At 39.8% G+C, this 24,999-nt stretch overlaps 1 protein-coding gene across 4 annotated transcripts in view; it reads left to right on the top strand.

Annotated features, from left to right (window-relative positions):
* The window catches only part of GPM6A (glycoprotein M6A), a 249,754-nt gene that overhangs the window by 88,585 nt on the left and 136,170 nt on the right, over positions 1–24,999 (top strand). The gene's annotated exons all lie outside the window — the stretch shown is intronic.

The following is a 24,999-nucleotide window of genomic DNA, read 5'->3' as shown; positions in this document are numbered from 1 at the left end:
CATGCGTTGGAGAAGGAAATTGCATCCCACTCCAGTGCTCTTGCCTAGAAAATCCCATGGACGGAGGAGCCTGGTGGGCTGCCGTCTATAGGGTCTCACAGAGTCGGACACGACTGAAGCCACTTAGCAGCAGCAGCAGCACTATAAGATGCTCACACTGCATCTTTCCTGCCAGTTCCAGAGTCTTCATTTCTCCGAAGACTCCTGGTTCAGTTTCCCGGGGAGTGGAGGAGTCCCTTCCCTAGCTCTGCGTGCGTCGTGGTGCTGGTCCTCCCGGTCTTCTCGAGGGTCTTCTTCTGTTCTCTGGTAGTTTTCCCACGCGTCTTTGTTGATTAGTATGCTGCTGATGCTCATGGCAGACCTTGCGGGGTCCCCAGACTCCCCTCTCTGTTCCGCTGTCTCCTCTCTGGCTCTTTGGCCATTGCCCTTCTAGGTCTTTCTGTGCCCTCAGCCCAGGGAGTTCAGCAAGCACTCCTTGCTTTCCCCTCCTCAGCACACGAGAGGAACCTTTGAAGTTCTTGCATGGTGGTACCTGGGCAATTACAGAGCTCACCTCGTTTGCATTCCATCTCTCCATCTATAGTTGTATGAGGTCATTGGTCTTGAGCATCATTTGTTTAAAATCTTGTGTTCAGTCGCTGGTGGTCTCAGCTGTGAGAGTAAATCCAATCCTAGTCAGTCAGTCTAAGCCCCTAATCAATCACTAAGACTTTCCTTTCTCTTAAGTCCTGGGATGTCTACCTCTTGAACTCCAAGTGGTATCAGATAATACAGCTCTTTATGAAACGTAGGCTCTGACTCCACTCATCTTTATGTACAAGAAGCTTTGGGTAAGTTTTGGGCGACACCTCTTTACACTACCTTCAAAATTTTCTTAGTTTCTTCCCTTCTGCTGTTTCCTTTTCTGGTTTGCTTTTGAATTGTTTCTAAGAAATTGATGGTCTCAGGGTCTTTCTCCAGGAGTTACTTACCTTCTGCTAACTTGTGCGGATACACACACATATTTCCAAAATAACCGCTTCTTTTATAATTAAAATTAGATCCTCAGAACTGTTTAGCAACATTTTCAGTTGACATGGCTAAGTCAGAAATATGCTTCCCTGGTTTATCCTTTTTCCTTTCATGAGAGTCCCTTCTTTCTTAATCTGACGTATTGGCTTAAGTCATTTGGGAGCTTGCTTTTCGTTTCAAGGTAAATGAGTGTCCAGTGTTCAAATTAATATGGACCAGTTATAAAATACATTGCATAAAGATTCTGATAGTGAAATAGTTAAGAGTGTTTAAATTCACAACAATTGTCTGAACATGCTAAAAAGGCTTAAAGTTTTTATTTTTGGTAACTGAGTGATATTAATACTGTAATATCCTCACACAAAAATACTGCTGAGAAGTAAAGTCATGTGAGTTCTCAAGTTGCCCCCACTCATGTTTGTTAGGTATTGTCCTTTCCCTTAAAAAAAAATTCCTTAGAACCTATCCCCTTACGTAAAAGCATAGAATACCTCTGCTTGTAATCTTATTAATTCTTTGTAAAGAGCAATGAAGATTTCCTGATTTTCTTACTTTTTGATCTCATTGTTTCTGAGGATTTGCAAAGCTCAAAAAAACAAACAAAAAAAGAGCTTGTTCTATTTCCCCATTATTGCCTGATTAGTGCTGTACTATTATTTAATGTTTCCTAACATTGTGATAAACTTCAACTCAAGTTTTTAGCTAAGATAAGGTAAAAGCAGGGGAAAGAAGAAAAGCTTCTTTTGTTAATACTTTCTTGAAAACTTAGCTCCAGGGTTTTTTTTTTTTTTTTTATAAAGTAATCCTTTTTGACATAATGCCCCCAAAGCCTCGTTTCAGTCATACTCAAGAGTTGAGCTAAAGTAATGATTGTAAATATGTATTTGTTATGAAGGATGAAAAGTGGTAAATTAGTCTTAAAGTGCTTTAATCTCTTTGTACCCAAGTGGTTTGAATTTTTTCCCTTAAGTTATGAATCATGGGGAAACATAAGGCAAGCTTATAGAGAGTGGATAAATGACATGGTCCTACTATATAGCACAAGGAACTATATTCAGTATCCTGTGATAAGCCACAATGGAAAAGAGAGCGAAAAAGAATGGATATGAATGGATAATTGAGGCACTTTGCTGTGCAGCAGAAATTAACACGTTATAAATCAATTATCTTTCAATGAAATTCTTAAAAAGAGGAGAAAAAGGAAAAGTAATGCAAGCTAACGGTAATGCTCAGTTATCTCTGTAGTTTTCTATAAGCTGACTTCTGTAGGATTCGTGTACTGTGGAGAAGAGGTTGTTAGGCCTGAGAAGAAATATTGGCAGCTGTACCTGGATGGCCCATTTGGGTACAATGTTAACAAAAGGAAAACAGTGTTTACTGAGTGTTGATCCAGACTCTTTGCTGGGTCTTACATAATGTATTCCTTGTTTGAAACAGGCTGCATATCTTTTTCTGATGTTCACCTTGCTCTAAGACTGTGAAATATTTTATTTGATTAGTATTTCTGAATTTTCATTAAAGCTTCAAGGCTTTTTTTCCTTCTTGCTTTTTTTCTGAGAGCGAAAAAAAAAAAGGCTTTCCTTTTTATATGTCAAAGGCAACAGAATATTAAACAAGTAGGAGAGAAACTTGAATGTTATATAATTAGTGCTCTGAAATTATTTTCCACACTCCATTCCTTAAGTTTTTTTTTTTTTTAAGGCTAAGTGGATTTTTGAATTCAGGAGCAGAAAGATTATTAATATGAACTCTAAGAGCTTTCAGAGTGGAGGGTTAGGGATGAAGCTCTGACAGGACACAAGGAAGGGAACGTTTCCATTTTTCTTTGTCATTTCTCAGTTCAGTTCAGTCGCTCAGTCGTGTCCAACTCTAATACAGGGCAAATTAGAGAAAAAATGAAGATGAGTCTGTGTCCTGAAAGAACACTTAAATTTTTAAAAACCGGTCTATATTTGGTCTCATTGTACTGGCTTCTGTACCATTGCTTCTTAGAGGTCCGCCTGCCTCTACAACCGTCCCTTCTTTCTTGTCCATCTCTTGTCTTACTAGTACATTTTGATGGTATAGGTCTTCCAAAAAGTATCTTTTTTTCCATTATCTGTTTGCTTGCTATTTGCTCCTTCAGGTTTTCCTGTATTTCTACCTATTTGTATGTTTATTCCTGATAAACTGGTTATCTGTTATATCCCAGGAATAGTACCAAATGCTAGGAGTATTGATTTTACCTTCTGATCTCATCCCTTTATTTAACTTCTAATAAGATAACTGCAGGTCCCATTCAATTACTGTAGGCAGGTCAGCACCCTCTCCTGAGACCTGGGTTCCTTGGCATCCTTGTTTCTTATTTTAAATTCCTGCTCTGACTGATCTGTTCATACCCAGTCACTTCCTGAGGCTGTCCCCCCTCTGCCCCCCATGGCTGTACCCTGTGTGTGGCCACTGCCCTCTTTCTGCTTAAGGCATTGCTGAAACATGTCCTTGACATGAAACAGATTTTACTGAAAGCTAAAGGATTTCCCAAAGAAAGGCAATGCCAAAGAATGCTCAAACTACCACACAATTGCACTCATCTCACACGCTAGTTTGCATTGGAGAAGGAAATGGCAACCCACTCCAGTGTTCTCGCCTGGAGAATCCCAGGGACGGTGGAGCCTGGTAGGCTACCGTCTATGGGGTCGCACAGAGTGAGACACGACTGAAGCGACTTAGCAGCAGCAGCACACGCTAGTTAAGTAATGCCCAAGCCAGGCTTCAGCAGTACGTGAACCGTGAACTTCCAGATGTTTAAGCTCGTTTTAGAAAAAGCAGAGGAACCAGAGATCAAATTGCCAACATCCGCTGGATCATTGAAAAAGCAAGAGAGTTCCAGAAACACATCTATTTCTCCTTTATTGACTGTGCCAAAGCCTTTGACTGTGTGGATCACAATAAAATGTGGAAAATTCTGAAGGAGATGGGACTACCAGACCATCTGACCTGCCTCTTGAGAAACCTATATGCAGGTCAGGAAGCAACAGTTAGAACTGGACATGGAACAACAGACTGGTTCCAAATAGGAAAAGGAGTACGTCAAGGCTGTACACTGTCACCCTGCTTATTTAACTTATATGCAGAGTGCATCATGAGAAATGCTGGGCTGGAAGAAGCACAAGCTGGAATCAAGATTGCCGGGAGAAATATCAATAACCTCAGATATGCAGATGACATCACCCTTATGGCAGAAAGTGAAGAAGAACTAAAGAGCCTCTTGATGAAAGTGAAAGAGGAGAGTGAAAAAGTTGGCTTAAAGCTCATTATTCAGAAAACTAAGATCATCGCATCAGGTCTCATCACTTTGTAGCAAATAGGGAAACAATGGAAACAGTGGCTGACTTTATTTTTCTGGGCTCCAAAATCACTGCAGATGGTGACTGCAACCATGAAATTAAAAGACACTTACTTCTTGGAAGGAAAGTTATGGGCAACCTAGACAGCATATTAAAAAATAGAGACATTACTTTGTCAACAAAGGTCTGTCTAGTCAAGGCTATGGTTTTCCCAGTGGTCATGTATGGATGTGAGTGTTGGACTATAAAGAGAGCTGAGCGCAGAAGAATTGATGCTTTTGATATGTGGTTGTTGAAGAAGATTCTTGAGAGTCCCTTGGACTGCAAGGAGATCCAACTAGTCCATCCTAAAGGAGATCAGTCCTGGGTGTTCATTGGAAGGACTGATGCTAAAGCTGAAACTCCAATACTTTGGCCACCTGATGTGAAGAGCTGACTCATTTGAAAAGACCCTGATGCTGGGAAAGATTGAGGGCAGAAGGAGAAAGGGACAACAGATGATAAAATGGTTAGATGGCATCACCGACTCAATGGACATGAGTTTGGGTAAACTCCGGGAGTTGGGGATGGATAGGGAGGTCTGGCGTGCTGCAGTTCATGTGGTCACAAAGAGTCAGACACGACTGAGCGACTGAACTGAACTGAAAGGATAATAGAGGAAAGATGATAACACAGGACAGAATATTGTGTATATTCATGATTAAACCCAAATAAGACCTTGAATGTGGATGAAATTTCTGTAGTGTATAAACTGGACCTTGTTTGCATCTTTAGCCACCTGTGGTTGCAGAAAAACTGTCCATCTGAATGGAGGGTCTCATGTTTCCTCCTCCTCCAAAACTGCTATATCCATGATCATGTTTTACACCAGGTGGAGGAATGGGTGCTCATCCCTCTTTAGTGTAACCTGAAGAGTATCTCTTCTCATGGCGCATGAAGAGTATTTGTGTTTTAGGTTGGAGAGTTCAGCCTCTAGAAAGCACAGGGGCAGAAAAAAGGAGAAAATGGGCTGCATCCTGGCAGGGATATTTCTAGTAAGAATAATTGTTGAGAGAAAAATAGGAAGAGAAAGAGGAACTATATATGTAGTTTCAGTTCAGTTCAGTCTCTCAGTCATGTCCAACTCTTTGAGACCCCATGGACTGTAGTACGCCAGGCCTCCGTGTCCATAACCAACTCCCGGAGTTTACCCAAACTCATGTACACTGAGTTAGTGATGCCATCCAACCATCTCATCCTTTGTTGTCCCCTTCCCCTCCCACCTTCAGTCTTTCCCAACATCAGGGTCTTTTCGAATGAGTCAATTCATTGCATCAGGTGGCCGTAGTATTGGAGTTTCCGCTTCAACATCAGTCCTTCCAATGAATATTCGGGACTGATTTCCTTTAGGATGGACTGGATGGATCTCCTTGCAGTCCAGGGGACTCTCAAGAGTCTTCTCCAACACCACATATGTATATGTATGTGATATATATCTATATATATATATGTAGGAGATACTGGTTTTTGTATATGTATATGCATATATAAATTTATATGAATGCTGAATGCCATTAGTATATCACAGCTAGCATATCCAAAATCTGCCTCATCCCAAATTTGTTTCTCTTCTTTCATGTCTAAATTTTTTATTCTAATTACAGTCCTTAATGATTCACATCTGTTTCTCTTCTGGTCCCATTACCCTTATGCTCACATTTTTGTTTTCCTGAACTTTTTGAATCTGTGTTCCTAAACAATGTTTCAGTTCATCAACGTGTTGGCCCCTTGCCATTTCCCTTAGTTTCTTATTGTGTCCCATACAGAATATTAATATAATAATATTGATAATAAACTGAACTTCCTATAGTAGTCATGTTTCTTTTCCATCCTTTTTGCAGCATAAGATTCTTAGATTATAGGATCATACTCACCTCCTGATTAGGATCCTTCAAGGTTGTCTTCTTTCTCACTGACTAAATTTCCCATCTGTATCTTCAGCTGTTTATCTCAATAGCATTTTAGATTACCTCTTCTTTTTCCCAGAAGTACATGAGGGGAGATGGTAATTTTTATTGGTTTATTTAGCTGCATCCTTCATTCCTTCCACACTCAACCAGTCCCTCTCTCTGCTGGTCCCTCATACTGGAATGCTACTCACTGTTCTTCCCATATTTTGCTCACCCACACATGTTCGAATGCATCCCATTCTTTCAGACGTAAACCATTCAGCATCTCTTCCCAGAAATCTTCTAGTAGGACTTGTATTTCTTTTCTCAGAATTCATTTACGACTTTATCTGAGCTTATGTCACTATGATTCTATGCTTTATTATAAATGTATGTATCTTCTCTTTTTTTACCAGACAATTACTTACTTTGGGCAGGACAAATGCTTATATCTAAATTTTGGTCTCTGTTTGTTAACTGAAGGAAAGGTTATAAAATTGGCAAATATTAAAGATAAAGGCAGTTATCAAGGGTCAATCTTAATGCCATGCAGCTATTGTTTTCAGCTCTTTGTCAGTGAAACCATTCCAGTGTTAATCAGCGCAGGCTAGATCATGCTGCGATAACAAATTAATTTGCAAATCTTAGTGGTTTAACACATCAGTGGATTATTTTTTGCGAATGGCACAGATCCAGTGTGGATCATCAGGGTAACTCATTTTCACATTGTGACTCAGGGCATGGGGCCAAATAGTGCATTAATCAAAAAAGTAGAAGCACTTTTCTGTTTCTTAAATCTGTTGTCCAGGCTTCTGCTTAAAAGTGACGTGTGTAGGTTCAGTCATAGTCCAGTTCAGTTCAGTTCAGTTCAGTCCCTCAGTCGTGTCTGACTCTTTCAACCCCATGGACTGTAGCATGTCAGGCCTTCCTGTCTATCACCAACTCCCGGAGTCTAACCAAACTCATGTCCATTGAGTTGGTGATGCCATCCAACCATTTCATCCTCTGTCGTCCCCTTCTCCTCCCGCCTTCAATCTTTCCCAACATCACAGTCTTTTCAAATGAGTCAGTTCTTTGCATGAGGTGGCCAAAGTATTGGAGTTTCAGCTTCAACATCAGCCTTCCAGTGAACACCCAGGACGGATCTCCTTTAGGATGGACTTGGCCATAATCAGTCACAAGGTCCCAATCAGCTGCAGAGAGCCTGAAGAACCGAGCTTCACGCAAATCTGTGACGCACTGTCTCTATCGTGTTTCCCTACTAACTTTGTCAGAGCTTACCTCTGAATAGCAAAATTCTTTATACTATGATACTATACATACTCATAAAATTACCAGTTTTGAAGTGAATGAATTCTATACATAGAACAATATCTCATACCATTTAATTTTATCAGTTGAATAACAAAAACTCCAAAATTAAAATCGAGTGGTTTATCACTTTTCCTAGTATGAATCTGAATTGTATATATTTATTTTCATTCTAGTTTCTTATTTTCTCTAAAATTATTGTAATATCTCCTTTGCTTAATAATTACAGCAATACCAAAAACAGTAGCAATATACAAGTTTTATGTTTATTAGTTAATAAATAACAGTATTTATTGCTGTGAACTAGAAACGCATTGCCAAAAACCTTATGTATATTAGCTCTTGAAATTTTCAGAACATTCCTCTTTGGTAGGTAAATTATTAATATTCTCATTTTACATGTAAGGAAATTGAAGCTAAGATAGGATGTTTCCAAAAATACCACAGCTAGTGCAAGGTAGCCCTAGAATTTGATACACATTTTGTCTGGCTCTAGTCTCTAAGCTGTAACGTGTTGTCAGGTAGACTAGTAGAGGTCCTAATCGTGACTTTAGTTTGCCTCTTAATCTCCAGCATATTTGATTTTAAAGTTTGTAAGATAGTTAGTTTTAGAACTTAAGTATAAAATGAGAAGGAAGATTTAAGACCCCCATGTTAAGAACTCATCTAATGGGTCCTAAAAGGCATTTAGGCATAGTTTTAACTCGTTGAATTTTCAGAGGTAAAAAACGGAAGTGTATCCATGTGAGAAAAGGCTTTTCTTTGCACTAGCGGCTGCTGTCTTTGAAGCTAGGAAGGCAAGACAACTATAAAACAAGCTGTCATCAACATTATACACAACTGCAAATGTTCGAGAAAACACTGTTTCAGCACGGGGCTGCAGAGAGTCGGTGAATGACAGCCTTGGTATTTTGACAACTATTCAAGAGGAAGAGATGTGAACTTTCTTGCCAACAAACAACTAAAAAAAGCTAGGAATTGAAGGGGTAGGCAGAGGGAAATGGCGATATGATCTTGAGAGAATGAAAGAATTTATTATTTCATTTGCAGAATGCTGTTCTTGGTTAGAAAACGTGCTGTGAGTTTCTTCAGGAAAGGAGTTTGCCTTAATGGACTTATATATGTATATGTAGAAACCCTGTTTGTAGATCAAAAGAAAGGAGGGTCGCAGACCTGGAGAACAGACATGTGTTCACAGGGGTGGGGAGGGAGAGGGTGGGATGAACTGGGAGATTAGGATTGACATCACACACTACCACGTGTGCAATAGATAGCCAGTGGGAAGCTGCAGGATAACACAGGAGCTCAGCTCAGTGCTTTGTGATGATCTACAGGAGTAAGATCTGGGAGATGTGAGGAAGACCCAAGAGGGAGGGGGTATATGGCTTGCTTGGTGGCCCAGTGGTAGAGAATCTGCCTGCAATGTGGGAGACCTGGGTTCGATCCCTGGGTTGGGAAGATCCCCTGGAGGAGAGCATGGCAACCCACTCCAGTATTCTTGCCTGGAGAATCCCATGGACAGAGGAGCCTGGCGGGCTACAGTCCACGGGATCACAAAGAGTCGGACACAACTGAAGTGACTTGGCACGCATAACTGATTTACTTCGTTGTACTGCAGAAACTAACACAGCATTGTAAAGCAATTATACAAAAAAAAGAAAAAGAAAAAGAAAGAAAGAAAGAAAGGCAGGTCATCATCCAGTGGATAGTTTCGAATGAAAATCTGTGTTCCAGTGAAGTATTCTTGAGTTCGTTTGTTCGGTTATGTATTGAGTGGAGTAGTCTCTTCCTTTTCCCCTATTAGGCCAACTAATGCCTCCTACTGGTTTGCTATTTTGGTATGGTAATTATCTGCTGTATCTTGTTTCTATATATTCTAGTATGCTTTAAGCCAACAAAGGGCAATTCACTGATTTCTGGCTCTTATTTATACAGTGTATATTGGCAACAAAAGTATTCCTAGAATATCATTTGCTTTTGAGCTCAAAATGAAGCTTTGTAAAACAAAGGCGCTGATATGATGCTGGAAAATTCAGTGGGATTTGGTGGTCTTCCTTTGCAACCACAGCAAGTTCCTATGATAAGATAAGGCACAGTTGTCTGATCCAGGTAGGCAGGATCTGTTGAGACTGGAGATCCACCTTCTGTTTTGATGACTTTTCTGCATTAATCTTCTCATTTTTTATTTACAACATCAAAAATTTAAAAAAAAAAGCTTTGGCTTTTTCCCTTTTCTCCAGAATACATCATGCCCCTCTGGAATTTGTTCTGTATTTTTGAAAGATGTTTCCCATTGGGAGAAAGTAGTTAATACTCAAGACCTTTACATATTATTTCTTACAGCTGTATGGGAATCTACAATTATGTCCAAATAAAAACATTGAATCGCCAGTCTATGTCTGACGCAGGATACAGCATGATTGGGGCTGGTGCATGGGGATGACCCACAGAGATGTTATGGGGAGGGAGGTGGGAGAAGGGTTCATGTTTGGGAACGCATGTAAGAATTAAAGATTTTAAAATTAAAAAAAATAAAAAACTAAACTAAAATAAAATAAAATTAAAATTAAAAAAAATAAAAGCAATTAAAAAAAAAGTTTACATTTAAAAAGAAACAATTTCTAAACAGTGACAACAGATCACTAAACCAAGTACTGGCTCTTCTGAGCTCAGGGTCCTGTGTGACCCCATGGATGCCCATCCATGAAGTTGGCCCGACTTCCAACTTTTTGAGAGTAGGATCTGAAAAAGCACTGAATAAGTGTGTGTTGAAACAGACTCAGTAGTTTTAAGTAGTTTTGTGAGAATCGCTCAGCATTTCAGTGGTAGAATTAGGATTACAAATGAAATGGTCCAATCCAGTGGGCCTTCCAAGTCATTGTGTCATGCTCTGGGGGTGGGGGTGGGAGGCTCTGCTCAGTAGAGTTCCAGGTCCAGATTCAGCTCCAGAACTTTCTGTGGCAGGAAATAAAAGAATGTGGAAAGGAAAGACACGTGGAGAAACTATTAATAAACTTCTCATTTGTCAATTCTTCTCTACTTTTAGGTGAAATAATGTTCATGCTTTATATTTTTTTACTTGACTTTCACCTTAGGAATTTTGCATTTGATTTTTGGCACATAAATAATTTTCCTTGAATTCATGGGTGTAGAGAGATTGACCTGTTTACTTTGTAGAGTTAAAGATGGAAAGCTTTCCTACTTGAAGACTGAGATCTATCTATCATCTGTATCTACAGGATGGTATAAAGAATGGGCACATAGTTAATAATTATGATAAACCTCAAATCACCTAAGTAATTCGCATTCTTATTAAGTTAGCAAATATTGGAGATTAAGAATGTTCTCTTTTTTGTATAAAACTATTAACTCATTCTTACTAAAGTATGACTAAATTGAACTATGATGACAGTTTTAGTCTTTTAAATTAAGTGTGGAGTGTAGCATCATAGAAAAGAAAAAGCTTAGCATAGAAATATATAGAATTATGTTTATTCTTCTTATGGCCACTTAGCATGTGATCCTTGTGAGTATCAAATACCTAGTCAATGAAAAGTAAGTTGATAATGGTATCCGACCTTTCTATTTTACACTGGGAGTTTCTGTGAAGACCAAATTCAATCACACAATGCCTTTAAAATCTATAATCCAATATACATATAATTTTAAATTGCAGATTCAAAATTACTTTACATAATTTAATGCTAAATTTCCCTTTGGAGAATCTTTAAATTTAGGAAGTCTTGGAAACATTATCTTAAAAAGGAGTTCTGTACAAACTATTGTTATTACATTAGAGAAACAAAGTTATTTTCCATAATTTTCTCAAATGTTTCATATATGCAAAACGAAAAAGAACTAAATTCATATTTCAGAAAAACTGAGTAGAAATGACCATGTATGTCTCATATTATAAAATAATATTTTTTTCTGAATAGAAATTTATTTTGGCTGCTTATATATTCATGAGCAACCACACTATGTGTTATAAGACAATATAGATTAACTGGATTTTTAAAAAGCAATAAATTTAATGACAAATATGGAAACTAAAAAACTAATTTGGTATGCAATGTTAGTTTATAGCTTGCATTTTATTTCTACGTTTTCCAGCATCAGTGGAGAACTTGCTAGTCTGTATGTAACTATTAAGGATATCAGCTTTTTATCTCTGTTCTTAAAAAAGACTAACATTTTTATATGTTCATACATAGTTATAATTTAGCATATATGTGAAAGATTATTTCTTTTCTTGAAAATGTGTCAGATGATTGAATGTGTTGGCAACAAAGCAGTGCAGAGGTGTACTGGCCCTTTAATGCTGTTTCTGTTGTCATGGAAATAAGGTTTTCAAGTAGGTTTATCTGCAGTGCTTTCCTTTTATGGATTCTCTATCATTTCAAGTTGGTTTTAGGCAAGCATCTTTATCCTTTAAATAAAAACACCAATCTTGACCAACTTTCAATGTTTTCCCCAATAAGATTTCTTAAAAACCTAGGAGTAGGGCAGTGTTAGATTTTCCAGGAGTGTGCATTACATATACACCAGGATTTTCTTTAGAAAAAAAAAAAAAAGAAAGAAAACAAAAAAGCAGAATCCAGAGAGGGAGGTTCAAGAGGGAGGAGATATATGTATACCTACTGCTGATTCATGTTGAGGTTTGAGAGAAAACAAGAAAATTCTGTAAAGTAATTATCCTTCAATTAAAATTAAATACAATTTTTTAAAAAAGCAGAATCCAGCTCCTATGTCAAGTGTTTAAAATGAATATCACTCTCACATTATTGTTAGTTGTATAAGTACAGTTTATGTAGGAAAAAAATGAGGAACATGAACAGAACAGTGTCACTGCTATTTATGTTATTTAATGTTATTTATCCAATTCCTACTAGACCTCCATTTTCTTTCATGAGTTAGCAGCCACTTCCCTGGAGAATTCATTACTACAGAGAGAGATGTTGGGGTTGAATTTACTCCTAACTAGCTGTGCGATCTTGGCAAGTTTTTCACCTCCCTCTTCCTCAGTTTCTTTATCTTCTTCTATCATATGATGAAATTTGTGCTTCCTAATCACTTAAATGGATTCTCGTCAACCATAGTCTCATGTGCTATTTATGTAGTCATATGTTCCTAAGGAGAAATATGATAGCAGTGCTTTTCCAGGATAAAGGGATCTGAGCAGTGTAATCATGGTGGGCTTTCCTGAGCTCCCAGGGATTGACAATTTGTCATAAGCACTCAGGAAAACAAGGTACAGTTAACAACACCCTCTTCTCAACAGTAGCACGGGAACATGCGGTGGGACCCTGTGGGAGGGTATGCAGACCAGGAGAGACAAGTAAAGCCAAGGAAGAACAGAGAGCTGCAGAAAGTGCTAGAACAGAGGAGAGAGCAGGTGAGTGAGGTCCAGTCAGGGGGCTTCCGATCCAGTTTGGAGGGTTCAGGTACGAAAAGAATTAAACTGACAAGTCATCAGCCAAATGACCTTCATGCTTCTTATTCTTCCCTCTCTTGGGGCAGATGTATGATGCAAAAAAGTCATGAGAGCTTCAACAAACTGTAGGGACATGCCTTGTTTTATTATAGTAGTGACGGTCATAGTTCTAATATTTACTATGATTATTATTTTTTGTGATTCAGGCTCTCGCAGCTCTTGTCACTGTCAGCTTATAAAGAATGTTGGTTTTCTTTCTTTCTTTTTTTTTTTCTTTTAAACTCTTGTAAAGGAAAAGTGCACAGGTGAGAGAATGTGATAGCTTAATCCATTCCGTTCAGGATTAGAGGTGTAACAGAGCCGCTGTACCCACACACCAGCACGGGGAGTTTACTCCAGCGTTCAGCACGAGGTGCTGGGGAAGGGAAACAACCTGTGAAGGTCGGAGGTGCAGCCCTGCGGGCTGCCTCCCTGAGTGGGGAACTGAGAGTCGGCCCATGTCTCGCTTTTGAAAGATTTTTGTAATCACCTGAGTGAACAAGCCAAGAATAAAACAAAACTCGCAAAAAGCAGCTGAACAGTTCTGTCCCAGGGGACCGGGGAGCCTTGTGTCCTTGCCCCTCGCCCAGGTCGGCGGGCTGGGAGCTGGTAGGGAGCCTTGGGGACCTGCTCTAGGAGGTTCTTCGCTTTGCCGTGTGAAAGCCAAGCCACCATTTTCAGATGAAAGACCTGACAAGCGTTTGAGTAGATCTTACCACTCCTCTCTCGGTGGAGCCTTCAGAACGTGCCCGGGCGGCTCCGAGAGTCCACTGGCCTCTGTTTCTGCGGTGCCGGCCCCTCGCCATGATCCGAGGCTGGCGCCTAGCGAGGCCAGAGGGTCTCAGCGAACCCCGGCTCCTGGGGGCCTCGGGCCGCCAGCAGAGCGCCCTGCTTCACGTCTCTCTGCCCCTTAGTCTCCTTATTTGTTAAATGGGAAAGTAGTACACTTTCGTTTCTCCATTGGAAACAACGTGAAGTGCAGCCGCATAAATACATGTTTTCGTGATCCTGCCTTGACTTATTCCACAAAAGATTTCGGTTGGCTAGGAAGATATAAACATGAGGGACTGAGGATCCCTTTATGAGCTGGATGAGGGATGTGGTAAGCGAAAGTGAAAAAGTCACTCAGTTGTGTCTGACTCTTTGTGACCCCATGGACTATATATAGTCCTGAATTCTCCAGGCCAGAGCACTGGAGTGGGTTGCCATTTCCTTCTCCAGGGATCGAACCCAGGGATCGAACCCAGGTCTCTTGCATTGCAGGCGGATTCTTTACCAGCTGAGCTATCGGGTGGCATGCCTTGATGACAGCCATAAAAAGAGGGCTTTATGTGCACACATTTCTTTGAAATGGACGGACAGGTGTGGCCCCTGCAGACAGACTGCCTGATTCGACTCTCAACTCTGCCACTCTGTGCCTCAGTTTTGATATCTACAAGGTGGGAATAATAATGTTACCTATCTCATAGAATTATTATGAAGATTAAATGGGGGAAATACATATCCTATTCGTAGAAGCGCCTGGCACAGCAAAAGGGCCCATCTGAGCATTCATTATTATTATTGCCATGAGCATGGTTGGATTTTATTTGGTCTGTGAACAGTAGAACCACTTTGCAGAGAATAACTGTTGTCTTGAAACAACATAGTAAGATTGTCACCGGCCTAGTCTTTTCTACTTTAGGAAATCTTAAAGTTTTATAATGAGGTTTTGACAAAATTAAGCCCTTTACTAAGCTTTGGACAGTTTATAGTATGAAAAGTCACGTGTTCTCGGTTACTTCAACATGGTTTATGAGCAAGAGGCTAATACCATGCTTCCCACTGTCCCTGATAACAGTTTTGAGACAATTCTGCTTTGTGGTCAGTTGGTTTAGGCAGACCTATGACTTGGGCAGTCGGACACGACTAAGCAACTTCACTTTCACTTTTCACTTTCATGCATTGGAGAAGGAAATGGCAACCCACTCCAGTGTTCTTGCCTGGAGAATCCCAGGGACGGGGAAGCCTGGTGGGCTGCTGTCTCTGGGGTCGCACAGAGTTGAACACGACTGAAGCGACTTAGCAGCAGCAGCAGCAGCATGACCTGGGCAAGTCTAGAATTGACCCAGGGATTACTAAACCAGAGTGGTCCCCCAGTCTATCAGAAGGAATCTACTGACCCCTGAGAAAATCTTTACACACTGTTTTAGGAAGAAAAAAAATTCCTATTTGTAGATAGTCAGGATAAAATTGTTTTTGCCAAGTGGATTACCTTATGACTCAAGGCAGTAATAGTTCATTTCAAACCTAACACTTCATGACCCAAGGTCTTTCTCTCTTCTTTTCTAAGTAGTTTATGGAAGAGTTAATTAGTTGCACTGATGTCACATTCGAGGAAGGAGGGATTCTCATGTGTACTGAGTGCCAGCCGCACCTGTGCCAAGATTTGTGCTGAATGCACTGGATCCTGCAAAATCCCCCATGAATAGACTTTCTGTTTCTCAGTTTACAAATGAGAAGCAGAACCATAAAGAGGTCACGGAGGATGTGCAGAGCAGGCAGAGCTGCCCTTGGAAACTGACTGCTAAGCCAAGCCTAGCCAGGGCACCGCACCGACCTCACTGAGCCCAGAGAATGGCCGAAAGCCATCTACGTGAGGAAAAGTAATCCTGCCATTTGTTCCTGAAGCCTGGGGAATAAACAGCTATTTGGTTTGCACCCACTGGAGCCTGCTTCACAGGAGTGGTTTAGTGCTAGAATTAAGAGCTCAGGTTCAGAAACCAGGCTGCCTGGTCTCTTTGCCCAGCTCTGCCATTGGCATTGTTCCCTGGGGCAAGTTCTTTCTCTCCCTCTGTTTCCACATCTGTAAAATGGGGATAACATTAGTGTGTGCTTGGGAGGTTATTTAGAAGATTCTTGAGCTAAAGTATGGCCCCAAATGCTAAGAACTGTGACTGGCATATAATAGTCCCTAAATGTTTAGCATTGCTTTTCTGAGTTGTATCAGGTGGACGAATGTGCTATCAACTTGCAATTTCTATATCACTCTAGTGCTAATGTTGTTCATACAGCACATTTTACTAACAATGGTTCTATTTATTTTTCAGCAATGGTTATAATTACACTATTTCTGTACAGTATTTTGTATTTTTGGAAGAACTTTTTCATCTGCTTTCATCACCTACTAAATGGCTTCAACTGATGAAGGCCTTATCTTATGAAGATGTTGGAGGGATAAAATGAGATGACGTACATAAAATATTTAGCACAGTAAATGGCACTTGGTGCAGTCAGAAGACAACAGGGCAAGTGTTAATACATTCATTTTGTGTTTGAGAAAATTGAGACAGGACATCCTTGCCCAAAATCATACAGCGGGTAGTGGTACGGTAAGCACAAAGCAAGGGTACCTGACAGAATGCCTGCTATAGAAGTATTGCAGTAGATCACTCAGAGAGCTTATTAGTTTTAGACTAAGACGACTCTGCATTTTATTGTTGCATGATTTGATATATTTGGACCTGGAGGCTTATGATATGGCTTCATTAACAAGAATCTCCATAAGCTCTATTTAAAGCTTTTTTTAATTTTTTTAAATCTTTTTTATTTTTTATGCGTTTTGTCATATTTATTCATTCTGTTTTTTAGATTCCACATATAAGGGAAGCAATACAGTATTTGTCTTTGTCTGACTTATTTCACTAAACATAATACCCTCTAGGTCCATCCATGTAGTTGCAATGGCAGAATTTCTTTCTTTTCAGTGGCTGAGTAACATTCCATTTGTGTATGTACTGCGTCTTCTCAATCCAGTCATCTGATGGTGGAAACTTAGGTTGCTTCAGTATCTCGGCTATTGGAAATACTGTTGCAGTGAACACTGGTGTGCAGCTCTATTTTTTGAGACACGAGGAATTTGTCTTTGTCGACTTCCCAAAGGTGTTTTAGATTTCACTGCACGGATTGGACATTTTGCATTCTCTTCTCTCTGGACCATCCAGAGAAGCTGCTTGTGACCACTTGCTTCTAGGACCCAGTTTTGTGTACTATTTCAGTTGTATAGATGTCAGTATCTACCTCCTTTTCGTGAATGTGATCGAAGTCAACATAGTGTTGAAACAAATCTTTTAACCACACAGAAAATCTGAATGGCCACCTGAATATTCTATTTAAAAAGCAGGGTTTTTTTTTTTTACTGGGAACTAGCTGTATATGATAGCCTGTGTCTAATTCCTGATCCTGATGCACGACACACACGTGTGCATACACGCAGGAGTGCACACACACCTTTGCACACACACACACGCACACAGACAATGGACTCCAGCATTGCGTGACATTTTAGGTTGCTCTAAGCCTCAGGATTCAGGTTGTTGGGAAATGGTTTTTGAGATTGTGACTGGCATATGCCACTTTTTCTTCTCAACAATAGCTTTGACTTCAATCTGACTTGAAAATGTTCCACTTAAACATTTTATGTTGCACCACATCCAAACAATTACAAAAGATACAGTTTCAACAGAAAACATAATATTTATGCCCTTTGCTGATTGCTCAAACCTCCCTTTCATTGTTTTCCTTCCTAACTAATAACTAATAAAATGCTATTGATGACCATTTCATAGTAGAGATTTTTAGATTTATTATTACGGCCATGCATAATGTTCAAGAACCTCATATATTGGGAGCATAAGCTACAGAGCCCTTTGAACACTCTTTAGTGTATTGTTTAATCGCTGTTTTGTCCGACTCTTTTGCAACCCCATGGACTGTAGCCCATCAGGCCTCTCCGTCCATGGGATTCTCCAGGCAAGAACACTGGAGTGGGCTGCCAGTTTCTCCTCCAGGGGATTTTCCCAACCCAGGGATTGAACCCATGTCTCTTGCATCCCCTGCATTAGCAGGCACGTTCTTTACCCTTGAGCCATGAGGGAAACCCCTTTAATGTATTACTCTATTTATTTTCGTCTTTGCACGTATCAGAACCTGTTACTGTCTTTTTTATGTGCCTATTTATTTAGCCTCTTCTAGAGTGTAAATAAGAACAGGGAACTAGCATATGTTTCCACTGAACTTACCCCAAAAGTTAGATTTATATCTGGAGGAAGATAAGCACTCAGTAGATAGCTGATGAGTGAATGAATGAAAAGCCTATGTCTGGGCAACATGCCACTGAATATCCTGTAGTTTAAGATAATGTCTCTTGAAAATTTAAATTCATTTAAAATGTAACTGGTACAATTTATATTGACTATTCTGTGTGGTCTACATAGGTCATACAGTAAGAGATGCCTAGCAATGTGGGAGACTTGGGTTCGATCCCTGGATTGGGAAGATCCCCTGGAGGAGGGCATGGCAACCCACTCCAGTATTCTTGCCTGGAGAATCCCATGGACAGAGGAGCCTGGCAGGTAGAGTTGGACATGACTGAGTGACTAAGCACAGCACAAAAAAATACTTCTAAATTTATAAGGACATCCTACTCATTTAGCTACAAATGTTAAGACTTTTAATGAGAGAAACTTTCAAAATATATTTTTTATATCACTTATTTTCTGGAATTGGTTAATAATCACTTCCTTTTGTCTGTGGAGCCATTTAATATAATGAAAACAGTGAACTTTTGAGTGATTTTATATTCAAGTTTTGCTTCTCCATAGCTGTGTAACTTGTAAATTAATTGCTTCCCTCAGTCTAAATCTTATGACCTGTGCAGTAGGAATATGAGTTATTCCCAAGATCACAAATGAACAGAAAGATAAAAATGTGCCTAGCATACAGTGGCTGCCACACAAGTATTTATTAAATGCTTTTGCAGATGGTATTGGCAGCCATGAAATTAAAAAACACTTGCTCTTTGAAAGGAAAGCTATGACAAACCTAGATAGCATACTAAAAAGCAGAGACATCACTTTACCCACAAAGGTCCATATAGTCAAAGCTATGGCCTTCCCAGTAGTTATGTACAGGTGTGAGAATTGAACTGTAAAGACGTCTGAGTGCTGAAGAGTTGGTACTTTCCAAGTGTGGTGCTAGAGAAGGCTCTTGAGAGTCCCTTGGACAGCAAGGAAATCAAACCAGTCGATCCAAAAGGAATCAACCCTGAATAGTTGTTGGATTCTGAAGCTAAAGCTACAGTGCTTGTGGCCCCTTAATGCGAAGAGCTGACTCATTGGAAGAGACCCTGATACTGGGAAAGATTGAAGGCAAAAGAAGGGGAAGGCTGAGGATGAGGTGGTTAGATAGTATCACCAACTCAATGGACATGAATTTGAGCAAATTCTGGGAGACTAGAGGACAGAGAAGTCTGGTGTGCTGCAGTCCATGGGGCTGCAAAAAGTCGAACACAACTTAGTCACTGAACAAGCAAGCTGAGTAAGAAGTGTTAAACCTGGCCCCTGGGAAGCCTGTCACTTCAGCGTAGGTCTGTCCTCAGCCTCATTGGATGAAAGAGTACAGAGAAACCACGTGCAACTTACGGCTTCTGCTCTCAGTGACAGGCAGGAGAAATATATATTGAAGTCGCATTTGTATTGAAATGTTAAAAATGGAAAAAATGTATGACACTTGGCAAATACACGTTGTTGACAAAAGATGTTGAAATTCAGGTATTGGAATGGAGGGAGGAAAGACATCAGTTTTTCCTTAATATCTGCAATATCAGATCCTAAAAATAGATTTGAGTTTATCTTGGACATCTGCAGCGGGGTGCTGGGGATGACTGGAGCACCCTGCAGAGAACCTAAAGAATAGTCACAAATGGATGGATTGTGTGTGGCTGTTGCACAACCAGATTGGAACCAAGGGGTGCTCTCCAGGGTTCATTTAACCTGTGCACATGGAAAGAAGGAACTTTTAGGATGTAAATTTCTTGTGGTGCTTGAAAGCTTGAATGTATCCATCTTCCTTATATATCACATTGCCGTGGTATGTTATCCAAATAGACCCTACGTCGTTGCCAGTAAAGCTCTTGGGAGAATGTTTTCTGGTTGTTTCTGGTGCATGAAGGACTTAGCTGTTAGGGCTTCCCTGATAGCTCAGCTGGTGAAGAATCTGCCTGCAGTGCAGGAGACCCTGGTTCAATTCCTGGATCGGGAAGATCTGTGGGAGAAGGGAAAGGCTACCCATTCCAGTATTCATGGGCTTCCCTTGTGGCTCAGCTGGTAAAGAATCTGCCTGCAACGTGGGAGACCTGGGTTCGATCCCTGAGTAGGGAAGATCCCCTGGGGAAGGGAAGGGCTACCCACTCCAGATTTCTGGCGTAGAGAATTCCATGGACTATATAGGGCATGGGGTTGCAAAGAGTTGGACATGACTGAGCAACTTTCACTTCTATGCTTCTAATTCACAGAGAGTAGCTCATGATCAAAGGTGTCTTGCTCAAGATTAAGAACCCCCTAAGTATCTTAAATGTACAACTCACTAAAAAGGAGCAATGCATAAAATCACTCACCCCTCTTAGATGTAGGAAAGGAAGTGTCTTTCATCCTGATTTGCCTGTTGGGACAAGCCTGTTGTGCCCTGCCTAAGTCTTGAATTCAGATATATTGACAAGCGACATTTTGAAGAGAAGTTGTCAGTCTGTGCATAGCTTCTTTTTCTGAGATAAGAAGAATGTTTAGATTACCCGAGATGCTCTCCAGAAATGTAAGAGTAGACGCCAGTATATTTTTTTCAGCCATGAAAGGACTTGCAGTCTAATGTATAACCAAAAAGACCAGAGTGCTCATTATGAAGCTGAGAAGACTTGAATCTGATTTTTCCTCATCATATCTTTATACACCATGTTGTGTAATCAGCTTTCGCAAAGGATTTTTCCTATCATCTGTGTCTGCAGGAACATTCAGAGCAAGATTTAAAACCAGTATTTCAAAACTCAGAACTTCTGATGAGCTTTGCAAGCTTTATGTTAGCCTCTCTGTCTTCCTTGTTCTCTTTCTCTCTCACACACACACACACAAATTCCCATTTTATTCTTTATTTTTAAGGGTTTGTCATTTGCAATATCCAGTGTGATGTGTAAGGTTGGGCTTAGCTGAGATTTCCAAATTGCTGACCTTTGATTCAAATGAATGGAGCAAAACATTCATCTTTCAGCTAAGGTATAATTTATGTCTGTTGTGATTAGTGTTAACATGAAGACTTCACTCGAAAATGAAGAAATGGTAACATAACATGTCTTATGACTGTGGTAACCATGTACTGAATGATTTATCTTCTTGTGAGAGTGAATGTAAGATTGGAAAGACTGAAATTCAAATCCCAGTTCCTTAATTCACAACCTGTGTCACCCGGAGAAAGTTACTAACTTTGAGGATCTCAACTTTGGTTTACAATAAATACTTATAATTGATTTTTCCTACTTTGAACAGATTAATTTAGTCTAGATAATGTTCCTCTTGAATTTTTCTATCTGTCTTTATACCAATCAGTGCTTGTAACAAGCACTTGGTAAAGGAGACATGGCACACAACTACTTATTTTCCACTTGCCATTTTGTTTTACAGTTTCATTTATGAAATATGTGTATCATTCTGCCATTAACTCCGATCCATGGCATTTTAATTGTACACGTGTATCACGTTTCCTTCATCCATTCGCCCATTGGTGGGCACTCAGGTGTTTTACATACCTTGGCTACTGTAAATAATGATAGGATGAATGTAGGGGAGTATGTTTGTTTTTGAGTTACTGTTTTCGTGTTCTTCAGATAAATACCCAGAAGTGAAATCGCTTGGATCATTGTTGTTGTTCAGTCACTTAGTCGTGTCCGACTCTTGTGGACCCCATAGACTGCAGCACGCCAGGCTTCCCTGTCCTTCACTGTCTCCCAGAGTCTGCTCAAACTCATGTCCATTGAGTTGATGATACCATCCAACCATCTCATCCTCTGTCACCCAATCTTCCCCAGCATCGGGGTCTTTTCCAATGAATTGGCTCTTTGAATCAGGTGACCAAAGTATTGGAGATTCAGCTCTTTCCAGTGACTATTCGGGGTTAATTTTCTTTAGGATTGACTGGTTTGATCTCCCTGTAGTCCAAGGGACTCTAAGGAATCTTCTCCAGCACCAATTTGAAAGCATCAGTTATTTGGTCTCAGCCTTCTTTATGGTCCAACTCTCACATCCATACATGACTACTGGAAAAACCATACTTTGACTATATAGACCTTTGTTGGCAAAGTCTTGTCTCTGCTTTTTAATACGCTGTCTAGGTGTCACAGTTTTCCTTCCAAGGAGCAAGTGTCTGAAGTTCATGGCTGCAGTCACCATCCATAGGGATTTTGGAGCCCAAGAAAATAAAATATGTCACTGTTTCCACTTTTTCCCCTTCTATTTGCCATAAAGTGATGGGATTGGATGCCAGGATCTTATTTCTTTGAATGTCAAGTTTTAAGTCAGCTTTTTCACTCTCCTCTTTCACCCTCATCAAAAAGCTCAATAGTTCCTCTTCACTTTCTGCCATTAGAGTGGTATCATCTGCATTTCTGAGGTTGTTGATATTTCTCCTACCCATCTCGATTCCAGCTTGTGATTCATCCAGCCTGGCATTTCACATGAGGTACTCTGCGTATAAGTTCATGTGCAGTTCATAAGCATCATATTTCTATTCATAATTTTTGAGGAATATTCTTACTGTTTTCCATAGTGGCTATACCAATTTATATTCTTACCAACAGTGTGTAGGAGTTCCCTTTTCTTCACATCCTTCTCAACCCTTGCTATTTCTTGCCTTTTTGATAATAACCAGTCTGACAGGTGTGAGGTGATATCTCATTGAGGTTTTGATTTGCATTTCCCTGATGATTAGGAATGTTGAGCATCTTGTTATGTGCCTGTTGGCCATCTGTATGTGTTCTTTAGAAAAACATCAATCCAGCTCCTCTAAAAATTGGTTTTTCTTTTGTTATTGTTGCTGAGTTATGAGCTTTATACATATTTTGGATATTAACTTCTTATCTAATGTATTATTTGCAAAGTATCTTCTCACAACAGGTTTAGATTTAGTGAGCAATTGTGTCTTCTAGTTTACATGGGAAAAAGTCATATATTTCACAAATATTTCTTAGGCAATGTTTGAAAAGGAAATCATATTTAACATTTAGTACCATATTTTTAAACTCCCATTGATGAAATATTATATGGATATTAGGATTGACTGGTACTACTGAAAATAGAGTGTGGCAAACATACTGTGATGTGATGGAAAGCATGTTAGATGAGATGTCTCATCATCTCAACTTGTAGGTCTTAAATACAACATAGGGATTTTCCTGGTTGTCCGGTGGTTAAGACTTCGTGTTCCCAATGCCAAAGGCATGGGTTTCCATCCCTGGCTAGGGAACTAAGATCTCACATGGTATGCAATGTGTTCAAAATGGTTTAAAAAAATGGCATTTAAAAATTAAATTAAAAAAACAATCTAGAAAACAGAGAATTGCCAATTCTTAGGGTTCATGGAAGTATATTTTCAAATTCATAAGGTTAATACAATAATGACAACTATGTTTCTTTTTCTTTTTGAAACAGTTTTGAATTACTTGGTTGTTCAAAAGATTTGGTTTAAATGAAAACAAGACTTTAAAAAATTATTCTAAACACACCAATCAGCCCCAGAAACTCACCTGCCCTCAAACAGGGGGAGAAGGAATTAAGGTGTTTAATGGGCCAGAGTTTCCCTTTTGGAAACTGAAAAAGTTTTGGAGATGGATGCTGATGGTGGTTGTACAACAGCATGAATGTACTTAACACCACGGAACTGTCCACCTAAATAGGGTTAAAATGGTGCATTTTATATCTATTTTACTACATTAAAAAATTAATCTGCACTCTCCAAGAAGTGATTGTCTAAAGGAAGCTGTGTGCATGCTTGTTTCTCCTCCTAAGAGGCTTTTTTAGCCTGGATTAGAGATGCTTCTTTGTATATTTGAAAAATTGGCATAAATTGCTAATGTCTTCTTTTAAAGATTTGTGCATGAAAAAGTCTACTTCAGACAAAAAAGTTGATCATTATAGGAATTTGTTGCTCTGTTGCAAAGTTTCCAGAAGGGAAATAAGTTACAGTAACTTTTCCATCTACCTTTGCCCAGTGAAGATTTCTTGCAGTTTTCTTTTTGTCTCCCTTCCACATCTTCCCCTTGGTTCACATGGTGAAACTGTGGACTGAGTCTGACTTGTGAAGGTGCCGAAGACACTCACCAGGGGATAAAGCCGCCCGTGGTTCAGAGCGTTAGACGAGGAACTGCTGACATGGAATCTCAGACTTACTTGGTTGTTTCCTGGTCCAGTCCCTGGGTCTCCCTGAGTCTCAGTTTTTTCCAACATAAAATGGGGAGGAAACAGCACTTTGCCTCTTTGTTTTGCAAATGGGCTAATGCACGTGCTGTGTGTCATTTGGATTGGAAAGTGCTCTGAAGATTTCAAGTGACATTATTCTTTCTACTGCTGTTACTGTTACTGATTTGTTTCGCTGACGATTCCTGTGGTATTAAATGAATAGAGAATATTAATGAGAAGTGATGCTTCATTCTGTTTTGACTGTATGCCAGGTTATGTCAGCCTGGGGGCAAGCGGGAGCAGGGATGCTGCTCTGGTTCGCCTCTTTGATTTCCCTTCTGATTTCCTTCTTCGGTCCGTGCCCTGAGCAAGCAGCTCTCTCATGAACCCTTGAATACAAATGGAAGCCTATTTGGAGGAGATGAGTTTTTGATTTATTCGAATGATATTTACCTTTGGGTTATAATTATTTGACTAGAGAAAATAAATAGCGAATGATCGTAGAAGTGAGAAGGCGAAACAGTCTTTTAGGAGAAATAATGAGAAATAAAGTGAACTGTGGTATGAGAATTGCTTTTCTTCTCAAGAGTGGCGTTTGTCATGGTTTCGAGGGTGGCATGGAACATGGTACTGACCCACTTGAAATAGTGGGCGTTAAATATGTGCTGTAATATGAGAGACATATACTCTGG

The sequence above is a fragment of the Ovis canadensis genome, chromosome 26 (assembly GCF_042477335.2).
Source record: "Ovis canadensis isolate MfBH-ARS-UI-01 breed Bighorn chromosome 26, ARS-UI_OviCan_v2, whole genome shotgun sequence".
Lineage (NCBI taxonomy): Eukaryota > Metazoa > Chordata > Mammalia > Artiodactyla > Bovidae > Ovis > Ovis canadensis.
This window is presented reverse-complemented; position numbering and strand designations above follow the sequence as displayed.